The sequence below is a fragment of the Rhineura floridana genome, chromosome 3 (assembly GCF_030035675.1).
Source record: "Rhineura floridana isolate rRhiFlo1 chromosome 3, rRhiFlo1.hap2, whole genome shotgun sequence".
In the NCBI taxonomy this organism is placed as follows: Eukaryota; Metazoa; Chordata; class Lepidosauria; order Squamata; family Rhineuridae; genus Rhineura; species Rhineura floridana.
In genome coordinates, this window is record NC_084482.1 from 79,676,959 (window position 1) to 79,691,565 (window position 14,607).

General features: G+C 43.7%; 1 long non-coding RNA gene across 1 annotated transcript; it reads left to right on the plus strand.

The window, feature by feature from the left end:
• Positions 1-1,642: 1,642 nt before the first annotated feature.
• On the plus strand, positions 1,643-11,256 carry LOC133382198 (uncharacterized). The gene is made up of 3 exons (XR_009761837.1): positions 1,643-1,783; positions 7,515-7,624; positions 9,366-11,256. It is a non-coding gene; the product is annotated as an uncharacterized LOC133382198 (long non-coding RNA).
• The last annotated feature ends 3,351 nt before the right edge of the window (positions 11,257-14,607 follow it).

A 14,607-nucleotide genomic window follows, 5' to 3' on the forward strand; every position in this document is an offset into this window, starting at 1 on the left:
TTGTTGCTTTGAAAGTAGTAAAATGACTGCTAATTTGTCTCTCCTTAATTGTAGCTCCCATTTCGTATCAATGGCGACATTTCCATACAAAGGACTAATATGAGTTGAGTTATAAGAGTCTTGATCTCGATCCAGACTCTCCAAGATAGTTGTAGTTATAGGTATATCCTTTCCTATAGGCGAGCTGGATCTATTCTGATGTTGAGGACTAGGGTTTTTATTGGGTTTCTTTATCCCATCTCTTACTGTAGATTGGAGATTATTATTAGGAGCATCCAATAACTTGAATAAGGGTTTGTAATTCAGTCTCTGTTTGTATTTAGGTCTAATGTTTTTTAAATTCTTCGATTTTTTCTCCATTTTTTTTGCTCTTCGAGTAACCCGTTTAGAAGTCATTGTACTCTTATTTGTCAAGACAGGCTTCTTAATCAAGGTGTCTTGGATGGTTATATTATAATCCTCACTGTTATGGGTGTTTAATAATTCTGTATTTTTTTGTCCTATGGACTTGATCAAGGTGGTTAGAAGGTTATTCGTCTCAGCAATATAAGTTTTTATTGAGTCCAGGTCTTCTGTAACCGCCATCCCCCATCCGAGGGATAAAAGATTTAAATCATTCTTTATCTGCAAGGGAGAGGAGTTGTTTGATGGCTGAATCTCCGACAAGGATGAGCAATCTTCCTGCATTTCAACAGTAGAGTCAACCGTGATTAGTTCTGAGGGATACTCTTCTTCCTTAGAGGAGGCTGAATAATTAAATCCTGCATCTTGGAGTTCTGTAGCTAAATTTTTAGCTTGTGCGTCCTCTTTAATTGGGCGAATTGTTAATTGCTGGTCTAAAGACCAGTCATGGTGCGCTATTATTTGTGATTTGTCCTTTAGTTCATTTAATGTTGGTAACGAAGGCTCACTACAATCTAAATTCAGAGGAAAGAATTGGGTTATCTTTGCTTGTGTTGTTCCAGGTATAATCAATCCTTCCTTGTGTGAAATTTCCAACTAAGAGTCGGAAACGACTCGCACTATAAGTGTGGGACACCTTTACCTTTTTTAACCAGTGTGTTCACAGCCTAATTCCCTAAAACAATTGCAGGAATCTCTTGTGTACATACATACCTATCTTAGTTTTAACTTACTATTATTATTATTACTGTTACTGTATTTGCCTTTGTTGGGATTTGGGGTTGCCAGCATGCCCTTTCCAATGGACCATCACAGCCACAATGCCTGGAAAGAAAGGTAGCCAACTGAATAAGGTATTACTACTACTACACGGAGAGATAACAGCCTTGTTGTCTTGCTGTGTATCATAAGGGAAGATGTTTCATCATTCCTTTTTTTTTTTGAAGCTCTGGAATGAATAGTGCTGGATGTGCTTGGCACACAAATTGATCATTGAGAGGAACCTGGTTCATGTACTCAGAGTTCAGGCTGTGAGAAATAAAGAAATAAGAGAAAGGAATTAATAGTTAAATTAATACTCTACTTCCCTTTGCTTCCACCTCTTATCTTCTTTCTATGTTTGCCGTCTACTATTTTCTGCCCTAAACTTTGGACTCTGACTTTACTTTTTCATATAATCAAGTTGATACCTTTCTTTTCCATTTATTTCTTTTTGCCAAAGCGGTGCTGGCTGTGCTGAATCCAGATTGCATGAAAGGAAATTGGCATTTCAAGGCGGCTCTTTCTTATATACCAATCTTGACTCAAAGATGGGAGCCCTTGGTGCCAAGCGTGAATGAAGAGAGAGGGAATGGGAAACAATTATGCAGAGAGATTATCGGTAAGTGCTTTGATTTGGAAGCTTCTGGGCAGCGATTCTTCAGTGCACATGGTGCTCCTTGTCAGCCTCTCTCTTGATGCCAAACCTAATAGTACTCTACAGGAATTAAGTCTGTCATTTCAAGGCTGTGTGTTGAGCCATGATTCTATACAAAATGTTGCTGAGAATTTCAGACTTGGAAGGCACTTGACTGAGGGTGAGAGAACAACGATCAAGTAAATTACTGGTTTATGTATATCTAAAGAGTGCTTTACATTACTGCACATTATGAAATGGGGCAGGGGGCCTCACACACAGAGACACACAGTGAGCAATGTTGGGGGTGCTTTCTTGTGAATCAATCTCGTGTTGCTGGGGAATGTGTGCAGATAGCCCAGCTACACAGGGAGGACTGCCCATATGGGTTTTCCCCACTTAAATGTTGCTGTGCCAAGAGGAAGACTGTTGCTTGATAGGAAAAGGCCTTAGGCAACTGCCCTGACCATCTGCTTGTGATATTTACACTCACATTCTTCAGCTACACTGAATGGCTCTGCAATTGAATGATTCATATCTGTAAAGGTGCCTGTTTGGTGAGTTGTTCATGTGTAGCGGCTGTGGGTGGTTTACCAGATGGACTGAGTACTTTTCTACATGCTGCTGCAGGGTTATTTCTTTATTTAAAGTTCATAGTGGCATAAAGAGAATTACCGGATCCTCATGGTAAGAGATTACATATTCATAACTCACATATGAATATCTCAGTTTGTCATAGCTGCCCTGATATAGATAGAGGGATTTTAAAGTGGCTGTTGACAGCCATAATGTGCATGCTAGACCTTAACTCTTCCTTTGTGATGAATATGGATCCCGTTTCCCTTTAAAAGAAAAGGCAACTTTGGCTTGCTTCATATATTCCTTGTTACAGGTGGTGATTTTCCATGAAAGGAGGCCAAATGCGAGCAGCAGCAGATGGTGGAGTGGGGTGGTGGCAACACTTACCTGACCTCCCTACAGTGGAGTCACTGCTGCTTACCTGGAATGAAGGTGGGTGGGGCAAGGTGGCAGGGAGGTTGGTACAGTGCAAATGAACTGCCAGGACTGCTATATTGTCTCCACAATTGTGTTTGCATAGCGCCAATCTCCCCACCACTTTGCCTCTCCCACTTTCCTTCCCAGTAAGCAGCAGCGACTCGCTACCCGGGAGGTCAGATGAGTGCCCCACCCGCTGTCTGCTATTAAATGTGAGTACTACTGGCCATTATCCTGTCAAGGCATATGTTAATTCAGAAACCAAATTTAGGAATTAAATTCATGTTTGTCCTAGTAACACTAACATTTCTGCATGCTTGTTGTTGACGTGGAACTCATTTTTTTTCTTTTTTAATTGACCCGTCTTTAGGCTGATTTACTCAGTCACTGGCTAGTAACCTTGTGCACATGTGGAAGTGGAAGTGGAGGATTTAGTGATGCAGGGCATATCTACATACATCTGAATAAAGTTCCAACCTAATTTTCCTTTCCTCACACCCCTTTCTTAGCTCAGAGGACCCTCAGAGCTCAATGACCCTCTGGCATGATCTGAGGAGACCTGGTGAATCCCTTATTTAGGACACCTCTCATCATCACAGGCTATGTTTGGACAATTATACAACACACTTAAATATCTCTCCTCTGTAACCCTACATCTTCTATAAAACACATTTTTGTAAACTGTATTGTTCTTTTCCGATGTGTATTTTTTATTTGTGTTTATTTTTTGTGAGCCGCCCTAAGGGCCTTTTTGGCCAAAGGGTGACATAGAAATAAACTGTAACATAACATAACATTCCTCAATCCAGGGAGTTAACTCCACTCCTGGTATGAAGTAAAGTAAGTTTCAGGTTTTCACATACCCTTTTATGTTAACCTACCAGCCGTTCTTGTGTTCAAATTGCTCTTTGAAGCTGCCTTTTGCTGTACAGATTAGGGTGTAGCTTGTGTCTCCCCTGAACCAAATGAGTTAGCCCTCCCCCACCTATTCACCCTCATTATGTGCCACCAAAGAAGCTTGCTGCCACTGTCCTACACTAACCCTGAGCAGCTCGTGCTTACTTCAGGTCAGCTCAAGGGCAGTATTGTGTGAAGGCTGGCAGTCTCTTCCTCCTTAAAATCTGATTCCACATTACCACATACATAGAGGAAAGGCATACAGTGACTCAAATCCCAAGCACCTAATATTTTATTTTATTTTTATATATATCCAGCACTTCTTCCCAGTAGCAGCCCAGGGTTGCAATATTTATTATTTATTTTATTTATTTATTGCATTTATACCCCACCTTTCTATTTTCATGAAATCCAAGGTGACTTACACTCCAGCTGGTCTCCCATCCAGGCACTGACCAGACCTGACCCTCCTTAGCTTCAGCAGGGAGCTGACCTTATGTGTCTTCAAAGCATAGTCTGGGACCAATATTTAACATTGACAGGCACTGGTCCTTTCTTTCCAGTGGAAGCTAGTTCACTTAGTGATCTCAGTCTTTCTTGAGCCAGCCTCTACCAACCTGCCATCTAACTTAACATCCAGTCCAAGGGGTGGCATTGGCTGTCAGCTTCCTCTTCTGTAGTCTCAAGGTTTGTCCTTGTAGGAGGATAGGGACAATGCTAGAATTAGGTGGCTCTGCCTGCCAATGGCTTTGGCTCCACCTACTGTTGGTCTCCCTTCCTTCCGCCCCACCATTCTCAATGGACACAAGCCACCAGTGTTTCTTTCTCTTAGAATCATACAATAGAATCATAGAATAGTAGAGTTGGAAGGGGCCTGTAAGGCCATCAAGTCCAACCCCCTGCTCAATGCAGGAATCCAGATCAAAGCATTCACGACAGATGGTTGTCCAGCTGCATCTTGAATGTTTCCAGTGTCGGAGAGCTCACTACCTCTCTAGTTATGGTTCCATTGTCGTATGGCTCTAACAGTTAGGAAGTTTTTCTTGATGTCCAGTTGAAATCTGGCTTCCTGCAACTTGAGTGCTTCAAAAAAAGGGGTTAAGGTGCAAGCATAAAATGCAATATTATAAAATAATATCAAAAATTTAATATATATATAAACAAACAATATAAAATCCTTATAGGTATTCTCATATAATAGTACACAAATGGCCAAAAAATATTTGTAAACAACTCAGTGCCCATACATAATAAAGAACGAAATATATAATATGGTCAAAACAATGTCAATATGAACATAAAGGGCAACTTTTAAACAATGGTCAATATACATAACTCAATGCCCATGAAATACAAAATGTGTAGCGAAGGCAAACGCGTTTCGACAAAAAGTGTTTTTCAGTGGCCTTGGAGATGGATATACACTACAAAGGGCAAAAATATAATAGAGAACATTAGCTGCTAACGGTGAGTGCCTCCGAGTAAGAAATGTTATGCAACTGATACAGCAGATGCCATAAAACCACTTACTTTTGTATTTTATGCTCAGAGATATGCAGCTTCGCTTACCTGCGCGAAGCTCTGGGGAGCGGTAGCACAGTTGCAGCCAAGGGTGAAGTCGCAGTAGCCATTTTGAAGAAGGGAACGTTGCGCGTCGCATTGGGATGACGCGCGACGTTCTGCACGGAGGGGGCGGAGCTACGGGCCTATTTAAGCCCGCTCAGCCCCCTCCGACTTCCTCTTGGCTCGCGACGACGAAGAGAAGAAGAATGACGGCGTGGGACAGATGGAGCTACTGAACAGCGAGGGACAGAGAGCGGTGGCCATTTTCTGGCCGCATGGTCGATGCTTGGGCCTGATCAGCCCATTTAAGGTGGCAGCCATGAGGGCAACGACTGTTTAATGCTGCTGCGTGGCTGCAGGTGGCCTGGTGGTGAGGCCTGGCCAAGTTAAGCAAGATTACACAAACATCCTCCCCGCTATACAGGGAGGTGGGAGTGGATGTTAAACAAGGATTACAACCACATACATTTAAATATTACGCAAGTATATTTAGGCAGTTAAAGGGATAGATAGATAGATGGAGAGAGAGAGAGAGATGCATCCCTGTGGGTTGCTGATTTCTCCCCCCCCATAAAAGGGGAAGGGGGTGAAGGTAATATAAGAGTACCACTTAGATATATTGAACATTTACATTAAATATTAAATAATTAATGATAAATAGATATGAGCCCAATGCCTCCTAAGAAGGAGAGAGTTGGGCCAAAAGGGGCATGTGCCTAGCCAGCAGGCCTCGTTAAAAGGGCCTAGCGGGCAGGAAGCGTCTGGGCTGATAATGGTAAAAGAAAGAAACACATTTATAAATAAAGTAAAATACAATAAACATATCAAGTTAATAAACATGCTATATATGTATTTGGCACCCCCTTGCTGCCTAGGCTTTGGGCATTTAAAACCACACACACACCCTTAGCCCAGGGCAGATTGTGGGAGAAAAGGTGGTTTAGTGTAGTGGTTAGGGTGTTGGACTGCGACCCAGGAGACCAGGGTTCGAGTCTCCCCAACTGCTGTGAGGCACAATGGGTGACCTTGGGCCAGTTACTGCAGGCTCAGAGCAAATTATGGGAGGAGGCTGTGTTATAACACGATTCTTCACACTTTACACTTTTTACAACAAGCCAGTAAGATAGCTGCACAGGCTTTTCGAGCCTGCCAACACAGGCCCTATTTCCCCCTTGGACTGCCAAGGCTGGGTGTGAGTTCAGCCTAGGTAGGGGGCGCAACACAGTGAGGGATGTGGGTGAGGCCCTGGCAGCCTCTATTGGCAATTGTGCGGGACTCTTTGATTAGGCTTACAGTTTTTTTCCTAGACCTGGGCCTATATTAGGTTGCAGGTACTTTATTCTATTAATTTATTACATGGTGGCTGTTGGGGGATACGGAGCTCTTGGCTAAGCTTCCAACTTCTTGCTAGGCCCAGGAATATATTAGGTTGAAGTAATTAATTCTATTATCATTACATTATATGGTGGCCTTGGTGGGGCCAGGTAAGCCTTCTGGGACTTTGTGCCTGTCCTGTTTAGATACTAGTGGTGTGCACAGATGACAAGGTTTTGCTAGAAAATGTCTAAATCACCATAACTTAGTTGACAGTGATCCTTTTTCAAGTGTCAGTGCCACGCTAATTGTTACCTCTGAGACAGAAGTTGCATTTATTTGAATTTAGTCTCGTATCAAAAACAAAGCATATGGCGTTTGTTGTACTAAAGAAGGACATGCAAACTTCTGCATGGAATTGAAGGTCTAGCAGATTATAATGTGGCTTGATGGGAGGATAGGAATAAAAAGGACAGCCAGACTGCTTATAAGGCTCTTATCCTAATTCCAGGATCTTAGACTTTACTAAAGCAGGGGTACCTTGACAGGAGTTTAGATTGTTGTTGACACAGAAGCTGCCTTTTAAGTTCCAGGCAGACTCTTCACCCTTTCCTGATGATTTTGTAACAACAACAACAACAAAAACCTTCTTTGTTAGGATTTCTGATATCATTTACCTGCAGTCATATAGCATGCAACTTTTACATTGGCACTTCTATTTTGATATCAGTTACTTGAAATCAATGTAGCATGCACATTTTGCATTTGAACATTTATTATTATGGTTGTTTGGAAACCCACTAGGAGAAAGCTGCAGTGGGTCCAAATATTGGTGACAGCAGCATATCCTCAGTCTCTGTGCTTTAGGGGAACTGGATTAGCTGCCATGGAATAGTAGTTGGTAAAGTGTACTTACTCATAAATGATTTACTCCCTTTCTTTGCAGAAGGATATGCGCAGCAGTGAGATATTAGGCCGGAGGCCTTCAAGGGGGTAAGAGGAAGCCCCCAGCTTAAGCTGCTCAGGGACATGTGTCCCTCCCCAGTTAGACTTGAGGTACTACGAACTTCACTTACTGGCTACCCGGTTTAAAGGGAGGTTTGCCTGTGTTATGGTGTTTTTCTTTTGGTTTCCTGATCCCAGATTCCAACTCCAGGCTGGCCTTCAGGGCATACAGTCTTAAATCTGTCGTAGTTATGGCCCTAGGATGCAGAGGGCATATTGCACCTGATTCACCACCAGTCCTGTTTAAGGGGTCAGGCAGTGATGGGTTTATACTGGATAGCCTGGGATAGTGTGCTGCACTTCATTCAACATGGTGCACGCCTGTGATAGAGATGCCTTATGCATTTTTATGTGGTAGAGCATTATCTATGGACTGCTATATTTCTCAAATGGAGTGCTGCAGCTCCTTCTGGGGGGGGGGCAGTCATGGCTTCCAACTCCCGGCTGGCCTTCATGGCCTACAATCTTCAATCTGTTTTAGTTATGGCGGTAATTGCCAGGGACAGAGTGTAAAGATGTACAGTCGGGCAGAGTTCTTGGCCCCTTCCTGGCCACCCCAGTCAGGTAGGGCCTTAAAAGGCAGTGGGCAAATTACACCTGATTCACAACCAGTCTTATTTAAGGGGTCAGGCAGTAACGGGTTCATACCTGATAGTCTAGGACCGGTGCTCTATGCTTCATTTAACATGGTGCGCACAGGTGGCAGAGCATTGCCTATGGACTGCTATAATTCTCGCATGGAGTGCTTCAGATCCTTCTGGTAGGGGGCAGTCAGGAGACAAGTGGACTCAGAAACAGTGGGGCACTATCTGTATGATGGGCTGTTCATCGGTAGAGCAGATTTTGGGGTGCATGTTAGCACCTGAGGTCACAGCTTATAGTATGGATATGTAACTGGGGGTTCCCTTGAAAACTGGGAATATGGAGGATCCTGCCCAAGGGTTCACCTTTCTGGGTATCAAGATTGGCTCTGTGCCAGTGTTCACCTTCTGGGTATCAAGATTGACTCTGGCCAAGGGCTGCAAGCTGCACAGGGACATGCTTTAACTGTTGCAGATTAGGATCCTGGAGTTTTTCCACTTCTAGCTAAGGCACAGGGTTTTCGAGATCATTCTATGGATTTTAGGGTCCGGTGCATGTTGGCTGGGTGGGCTAGGGAGCGCCCAGCTGCCCCGATCACCACCGTCCTATATCTCCAGAGCTTTTGGAGAAACTCATGAGCCAATGGTCAGCTGTATGTTCTTCCACCTATGAAATACAGCTATTTCAAGCAGTGTCCCTTACATGATTTTGGGGGCATTTCGGATTGGAGAAGTAGTGGCTGGGTCTAAGATGGACCAGTCACAGCGTGCCCTCTTAATGTCAGATATCAATATGAAGGCAGGCAGCACTTACCTTACGTTACGTAGGTCTAAGACTGACCAAAGGGGTAGGGGACGGACTGTTATTTTAGCTCTCTCCCCCTTGCCACACATTTGCCCAGTGATGGCCCTGCAAACATTTATGACAGCTAGAGGAGCAGTGAGTGGATATTTATTTGTTCACAGGAATGGTGATCCCCTCACTAAATATCAATTTTGGGCACTTACGAAGAAGGCCCTACACAGATTAGGAATAGACCCATTATGTTTCGGGACCCACTCTTTTAGAATTGGAGTGGCTTCCACGGCAGCGGGGCTGGGTTTTCCACGAGCTGTTGGAAGGTGGGCTTCTGGGGCCTACAGGAGTTATGTCCGCCCCATGAGGGGGCATGGTAATATGGAAGCCTAATGGTGTTGCCTTGTTTTGGCAGGTTGCTGGAGGGGGACGGAGCGGATGCGCATCCTAATCTGCGGCCACAGCATGATTTTCTGGGCGGGCCGCAGGGCCGCGTCGTCTCGAATGGACTTGCAGCTGGGGCTCAGTCAACGAGCTACTGTACAATGGCTTGGCCGGCAAGGGATGTGCTGGGATGGGCTCCTACCCACCCTGTTCCGGCAAGGGTTAGTGCGTGACGTTCCGCACATTTTGGTCATTCACCTGGGAGGTAATGACCTGGGTTTACTGAAGGGCAGGGCCCTTACTATTCAAGCATGTAGCGACATGCGCGTTATAAGGCAGCGTTGGCCTTCAGTTTGTCTGCTTTGGTCAGACATACTGCCATGCAGGGAATGGCATGGAGTTTGGGACCCCAGGAGGATAGACTGGGCATGTAAGAGGGTCAACCGACAGATTCGGTTGGCGCTTCTTGGGGATGGTGGGTTGCCCATTCCGCATCCGCTTATACAGCATTCTAGGGTTGAACTCTATAGGGCCGATGGCGTTCACCTGTCAGACACAGGGAACAACACCTTTTTGCAAGACCTGCAGAGGAGTCTGCTGGAAGTTCTTCTACGCAGTAGGGAAAAGGGGACTAAATAGAGATTTGTCCCCTTTTTGTGGCGGAAAAGTGCAGGAGGGGAAATAGGTAATGACAGCTAGATGGCCCCCTTAGGCACCTTTCAAGGTGATTGGTGGTTCCGGAGGCCTGTCTCTCAGGGTTATACGGCCCGAGGGCAGGATATGGACTGCTTTTGGGGCCAACTTACCTCATCCACCTGAGGGTTCTATGGCCCCGGGGGGTGGTGACGTGGGAAGGCCTCCCTACTCACCTACAAGGTGTGGCCAGGGCAAGGGGTAAGCAAAAGGGGGCTTGCCATTTGCCCCAGCAGGGGCTGGTCACCCGAGAGCTGTAGGTCAAGCTGCTTGCCTATAGTTAGTTCCCGCACTTAGGTTTCACCTCTGCAGGTCGCTTTAAACGTTCTTGTTTATAATTTAATAAAGTGGCCCTTTATTCAACCATAGCTGCTGTTGTCTGCATATTATTTCACCCATCGACCGCAAATGCAGCTTCGCTTACCTGCGCGAAGCTCTGGGGAGCGGTAGCACAGTTGCGGCCGAGGGTGAAGTCGCAGTACCAATTTTGAAGAAGGGAACGTCGCGCGTCGCATTGGGATGACGTGCGACGTTCCTCACGGAGGGGGCGGAGCTACGGGCCTATTTAAGCCCGCTCAGCCCCCTCCGACTTCCTCTTGGCTCGCGACGCCCGTCCCGCCCTCCCTCTTTTACAGTGTGACCATGGTCGCTTTGGGGCTGAGTAGGAATTTTTATCCTGCCCACCCTTGTTGGCGGGCAGGTTTTTTGCCTGCTTCACACTTTGGGAGATGGAGGGAACTGGGTTAGAGGGTGTCGTGATTAATAGGTTGTGTTTTGGCTAATTTGGCTAATTTGGTTCAAATCAAATTATTAACGTGGACATATTTTGGACATGGATTCGGTAAAGTGCGGGAGGGGAAATAGGTAATGACAGCTAGGTGGCCCCCTTAGGCACCTTTCAAGGTGATTGGTGGTTCCGGAGGCCTGTCTCTCAGGGTTATACGGCCCGAGAGCAGGATATGGACTGCTTTGGGGGCCAACTTACCTCATCCACCTGAGGGTTCTACGGCCCCAGGGGGTGGTGACGTGGGAAGGCCTCCCTACTCACCTACAAGGTGTGGTCGGGGCAAGGGGTAAGCAAAAGGGGGCTTGCCATTTGCCCCAGCAGGGGCTGGTCGCCCGAGAGCTGTAGGGCAAGCTGCTTGCCTATAGTTAGTTCCCGCACTTAGGTTTCACCTCTGCAGGTCGCTTTAAACGTTCTTGTTTATAATTTAATAAAGTGGCCCTTTATTCAACCATAGCTGCTGTTGTCTGCGTATTATTTCACCCATCGACCGCAAATGGGCTAATATGTGGGCTGTATGTTAATTCAATGGTTCTGCATAAAAATAATTTTAAATTAAATTACAAACTAATCCAATAGAATTTTTTTTCAAACATTAATAAGTAAAATAATTTTGTATGTGGACTATAAAGCATAATTCATACCATTTCCTTCTATCACCCAATTCTAAAACGTATTGAAAGTTTTACCAACATGACATATCCTGAAGGTGGTGTTGTATTTTAAATACCTAATCAGCTAAGTCATTATGGGAGGGCAAATCTGCAGAAAATAACACAGCTGTGGAGACTACTCTTTCAGCCACTCAATACATGCCATATCTCAGCTGAATTCGCTTAATTATTTTACATTAACCCTTAGTGGGTTACTGGAGACACTTCACCATAGGAAAACTGTAAGCCACCTGCATGCCAAGAAAATATCTACATAACTATAAATTATAAATTAACATACAAGAATTCCAAAATGCAGATCACAAAAATGCTTAACAGAGAATAACTGACACAGAAACCCAAACTACTTCTTGTTTCTGTGTCAGTTATTCTCTATTAAGTATATATTAAGTTGAGTTATATCCTTCAATTGCTGTATTCCAGTCATGGGAGTCATCCCACCAAGTTTCAGTTATACCTATGAAATCATAATTGCCCTCCTGTATTAAGAGTTCAAGTTCGTCCTGCTTGTTTCCCATGCTCTGCACATTAGTATACAGACATCGAAGACCATGTGATTTATGGCTTCTCTTCCTTACTACTTTTTTCTGAGGACTGTTACTGGGCCCTATTAGAGCCAATCTCTCTAGTCCCATTACTGTGCACAAGCCTTCATCAGATTAAATCTCTAGATCAACTAGATGTACTTGTTGAAAGGACAATGAACACATGGAGGAGGGCAGGCTTTGCCCCTGATCTATGTGTACTCAGTGCTCTTGGAATGAATACATGAAAAGGGGCTGATACTCATTTCTGGACTTTTTGGGTCTTTTGGGTCCTGCTGGCTTCCATGTTGTCCTTTGGGTCCTGCTGGCTTCCATGGGGATTGTCTTTATATCTAGTCGTTGCATTTTTCTTGAACCTTCACATTATATCGTTATTTTGTGCTCAAATTAGTTTAGGTATATTAATAATTCACCATATAGGCCTACAAAGAGCAATGCCAGTTTTTCACTGTTGCTGATATATCACCGAATATTGTGAAATACATTCTTTGCAGTCCACCAGTATATGCTACCAAAGACCAGGGCAGAAAATTGGTTGATCCTAGCACAGTTCACACTTCACTGGGCTTATAGACAATCTCATTCATATAGTGTGCTTGTGGTTATTCTTTTCCCAAGCCATTTCAGGTTCAGCTGCCATACATATAGCCCCTACATAAAGGTACAGTGGATCTCAAAAACAGTGTTTCCATGTGAGGGAAGCACACCTCAAGTCTGAAAATGCCCATACAAATCGAATGTGCTTGCATGGTGAGGGGTGCTCTGTTGGCTCCCTTCATGTACACTTTTACAAATCTGCAAGTATACAACACCAAGGCATTTTTTCTACTCAAATGTAGACTCTACATCCCTGCGGGATTTACAGGCCTCTGTATTGTTCTCTGAACAGAAGTTCTGAAACTTCTAAACTTTGTTATAATCCACCCTGAATATTAGTTCTCTGGAGGGTTTAATTCTTGGGAGAAAGCAGGGAGCCTTCTACTTTTTCTTTTCAGTTAAACTACAACTTTAACCCAGTAGTTAATATTATACTATGCAGAGGGGGAAAATTTGCATGAAAGAGGGAAGATAATTATTAAGTGTTTATAAATTAAAAAACAAAGCAAAACAGATAAATATTTTGATTTGATCTTTTTAACTGTTTTCAGCTAATCTATAAAAGTCTTCTACTAAGGTGGCATAAATACATTACAACAGGGACTCTAAGTCAGCTTGGAATTTATCTAATCTGGCTGGAGTACTGTCTCATGTACAGTATCACTGTACTAAGTCAATATTCTATTATTGTAAGTTAAGTGGTTTGCTACAGTATTCTGGTACAAACTATTAAATGGTATGTTACCTAATTTCCTAAGCAATAATGAGATAAACAGTATGCATTTTTTATTATAAAATTCTAACAATTGCCTCCTCAAAGTTAATGGCTTTTTATATACAATTGACACTTGGGAGACTGAGTCATAAATCAGAACAAAAGTCTGAAATTTTTTTTAACAAACAACAACAACAACAACAGTTTATTATGGGATCAACTTATTTTAGTTCTACCTGGACTCGCCTTGAACTTTGGTTTTACCAGAATTATACTTACTTGATTATGATATGTTTTGTTCCTACCCACCCTTGAATCTAAATGGTCTGGATGAGAACCAATAAACTGAGACGGAGGGCCTTTTCAAATGTACCATTTGTAGCACTATAGTTGCTCTCTCTCTCTCTCTCTCTCTCTCTCTCTCTCTCCCCTCCATTTTTCTGCATGCATCCACATGACATTATCATTCCATCACTATTCTGGAATATTGCAGTTATCAAACCACTTTTTCTTCTCGGAATAGTTCCACAGTATTTTCATAGTGTGAATGGTGTATTGTGCAGTTTCCTACATTTTGTGTGGTGTTTGGGGTGTGTAGTTTGAGCAACAGTTTCATGAGTTTTGTTCCTCATTGGCCTTTTTTTCTCAGAAGGTTATCCATTCTAAGACCAAAACAGTGAACTCAAGAAGTTCCTTCCATCTCATCTCTTAATCTCTCTCACCTACAGAACTCCAGAATACCAGGTATCAAATACAAAAAGAAACATGAAAGGGCTAGTAGTACTCTGTGCATGCTCATAACTCTGACATTTACTGGTAAGAGAAATGAGGAACCAGAAGGGGTGTGATTACAGCCACAGAACTTTTCTCAATCCAAACACATCCCATCATTAGTGTGGATGGGAAAAAGTACAACCCTCCAAAACACAGTGAAATGTGACTGGTTGGGTGGATGGTCCACTGCCATTGGAATAAAAAAAACATTGAAAGAAACAGAAGCTATTGCACTATAAACAATACATCTGGAAGGGCCAAGAATCCTGACAAGCCAGTGATATTGTGGATGGACAGTTATCATGGCCAAAAAGTAGGAAGATGGTTGCATTCCCCCTGAAGGAGCAGGTCCATAGTTAGAAGGTACTCCTGGATCCAGCACTGTCACTAGAGGCCCATTTTCAGCTATGGCTGGTTTACTGGCTTTAACCATTCCTGGACTGGAATAGCCTTGCCACAGTGACCCGTGATCAGCCCCAGACAACATGCCA